Raw genomic sequence first — 3,542 nt, 5'->3', positions numbered from 1 at the left:
GATTTGCACCCTCGAAGCACTCTTTTTTTAGTCGGGTGCAAAGGAAGGATAAGATAGGAAGGGGTACAGTACTAGACTAACAACTACTTAATTTAATATTCATTTAATATTAAATAGTAATTTAATATAAGTAGTTAAGTAGTCATTTACTATAATAATTTACTATATTAAAAATTAAATATATAATTTACTATAATATAAACTATAATATTAAATATAAACTATAATATTAAGTAGTTAAGTAGTCAACTAGACTGAATTTTTTATCATAGCACCTTACTAAATTAAGCTGGCGAGCGACGGGAATCGAACCTGTATCTTCTCCTTGGCAAGGAGATGTTTTACCACTGAACTACGCTCGCTACATTGAACTACACTTGCTACGTCCTATATTTTATAGGGTATATCCACCTGGGTCGACCGTCTATGTCTGGGTCGACCGTCTCATTTTCTATTAGAGTTTTCTTTTTATTAACTGTCTATCAATCAATATTCTAATGGCAATAGAATTTCATAATAATGAAAGAGAAGAGGTAATAATTCGGAACGAAAATAGCATTTTAATGTGTATAAAAATCCTAATTTTTTCGAAAAAGGGCCTTTCTTTTTATTTATTTTGTATCGGGTTACTAAATACTAAACAAATTCAAGAAATAAGAGAATTCAGAATAGCTACCAGAAAGACTAATCCAATCCATAATGATGCAACAAACACAATGAAGATGTGGTAGTAGTAAGAAACAAGGCAAGATTAGTTGCACAAGGATATACTCAAATAGAGGGATTGGATTTTGGGGAGACATTTGCTCCTGTGGCAAGATTGGAAGCAATCCGGATTCTTCTTGCTTATGCTTGTGCACATAATATCAAGCTCTACCAAATGGATGTAAAGAGTGTCTTTCTAAATGGTAAGATTAGTGAACTAGTGTATGTTGAACAACCTCCCGGTTTTGAGGACCCCAAAAGACCTAACCACGTGTTCAAGCTTTCTAAAGCTCTCTATGGGCTTAAGCAAGCTCCACGCGCTTGGTATGAAAGGCTTAGGGATTTCTTGCTTTCCAAAGACTTTAAAATTGGGAAGGTTGACACTACCCTATTCACTAAAAGAATTGGCAAAGACTTATTTGTTTATCAAATTTATGTTGATGATATTATCTTTGGATCTACTAATGAATTGTTTTGTGAGGAATTTAGAAAAATGATGTCAAAAGAATTTGAAATATCTATGATAGGAGAATTGAGCTTCTTTCTTGGTCTTCAAATCAAACAATTGAAAGATGAAATTTTATAAGCCAATCAAAATATTTGAAGGTCATGCTTAAGAAGTTTGGCTTAGAAAATGCAAAGCCTATCAAGACTCCTATGGCAACAAATGGTCATCTAGACTTAGATGAGGGAGGTACTATGGTTGATCAAAAACTTTATCGCTCAATAATTGGTAGTTTACTTTATATTACCGCATCTAGGCCCGATGTTATGTTTAGTGTTTGCATGTGTGCTCGATTTCAAGCTTCGCCTAGAGAGATTCACTTGAAGGCCGCAAAAAGAATTCTAAGATATTTGAAGTATACTCCCAATATTGGTCTATGGTATCCCAAAGGTGCTCAATTTGAATTAATTGGATATTCGGATTTAGACTATGCGGGGTGCAAAGTTGATAGAAAAGTACCTCCGGTTGTTGTCAATTTCTTGGTAGATCTCTTATTTCATGGTCTTCTAAAAAGCAAAATTCTGTTGCTCTCTCTACCGCCGAGGCGGAATATATATCGGCCGGAAATTGTTGTGCTCAACTATTATGGATGAAACAAACTCTATTGGATTATGGGATTATTTTCAAGAATGTGCCTCTCATGTGTGATAATGAAAGTGCGGTAAAATTGGCTACAAATTTGGTTCAACACTCAAGAACTAAGCATATTGATATACGGCATCACTTCTTAAGGGATCATGTTAGAAAGGGAGATATCTCTATATATTCCATTGGCACGGATGATCAATTAGCCGATATTTTTACAAAGCCATTGGATGAAATGAGATTTTGTACTCTAAGAAGTGAAATGAATGTGATCGATCTCTCAAATGTGGCTTGAGGTTGAACGCACATGTGTAGTATTGCATTTCGGTTCTAAATATGCTCTTTACGCTATTCATTGAGTATTTTTTATGAATCTTTCATTTTAAATTAATCTAAGTAGTTTGATATGAAAATTTGCATTCCTCAAATCCATAATGTGTATATGCATGCATACTAATCCTTGGATTGGTCGAAATGTCCATATATGAGCATCAAATCAGATTTGAAATTCAAAATCAGAAAGTGGACAGAATTTGAAAAATTGAGTATCAGGCCGCGGACCGTCCGCTCATGGACCGCGGACCGTCCGCAATATCAGGATCTGGGCAGTCAGGTCAGAAGCGCAGACGGTCTGAAGTTATCAGGGCGCGGACCGTCCGCCGCCCCTACGCGGACCGTCCGCGACAGGCAGTAAAGATGGGCAGAGGCAGTCAACTTGTCATTTCTACTCATAGCCTCTCCTCTCGCGCTCTCCACTCGCCAAAAGGTCACTTTCGTCGATTGTGCGCGGACGGTGAAGAGAAGTTGCGCACGGACAGTCCGAAAGCTTGTGGAAAGTTTAACAAACATGTCTTCATCCCGGTATTTCATAATCTCATGGATTTCATCAAATTTCTTCAAATTTGGGATTATTCGGATTTTCTCTCTGATCTAGAATTGAGCAATAGATTCACAAATCTAATTGGTGAAATTATTAGTGCTACTCATTGTGAATGTTGTGCAAAAATTTGAACAAGTTTGGATGGACATTTTCTGCGGAATCGTCGTTTGAATGATTGAGGCGACTAGGGTTCTAGGGAGTCGCCCCTGGACGGTCGCGGACCATCCGCCAGGTGGGCGCGGACCGTCCGGACCTGTGGCACGGACAGTTCGTCCCTCTAGCGCGGACAGTCCGGACCCTGACAGCGAATTGCACTTCCTTTCTCTATGATTGTGGCGTTATCAACTATTCACCTATGGATGTTTCTCACATTTATTGCAGTGGTCTGGGTGGTCTTCGAAAGAAGCTTGCCGATCGCTTCAAATCAAAGCGCCCTCATGCAGACGATGCTGACTACACTCCAACCACTGACTCAGAGGACCAATCTTCAGCTGGGGGCAGTGTATCTATGGACACAGAAGACATTCCGCATACACATCCTGACTATCCAATCATCACAGGATGGACTTTTCTAAAGAGGAGGTTCTCTATGGCAGAGTATTGCTCCAGAAGGACTGTCAATCAATATACTCTGCCATCAGACACAAATGTTCAATTCTTTCACACTCAGCTCCAATTTGATGTTTTTTGGGGCACACTGATGGATACCAAATTTCACAAACATCAGGTGATTTATTGGACTTTTATGCTAGGACAATCAGTTATGGAGGACCTGATTCCAAAGTTTGAGACATGTGGTCTGTATCACTTTATGGGTCAGAGGACTAATTACAATGAGATGGCAGTAAAGCAATTCCTGGCCACAAC

The 3,542-nt window shown here is 38.7% G+C and overlaps 1 non-coding gene across 1 annotated transcript; it reads right to left on the bottom strand.

The window, feature by feature from the left end:
• Window positions 1-291: 291 nt before the first annotated feature.
• Window positions 292-362, bottom strand: TRNAG-GCC (transfer RNA glycine (anticodon GCC)). Its single transcript has one exon. It is a non-coding gene; the product is annotated as a tRNA-Gly (tRNA).
• Between the last annotated feature and the right edge of the window lie 3,180 nt (window positions 363-3,542).

Source organism: Zea mays, chromosome 1, assembly GCF_902167145.1.
Source record: "Zea mays cultivar B73 chromosome 1, Zm-B73-REFERENCE-NAM-5.0, whole genome shotgun sequence".
NCBI classification, from domain to species: domain Eukaryota; kingdom Viridiplantae; phylum Streptophyta; class Magnoliopsida; order Poales; family Poaceae; genus Zea; species Zea mays.
Note: the sequence above shows the minus strand (reverse complement) of the source record. Positions and strands in the feature narration are given on the sequence as shown.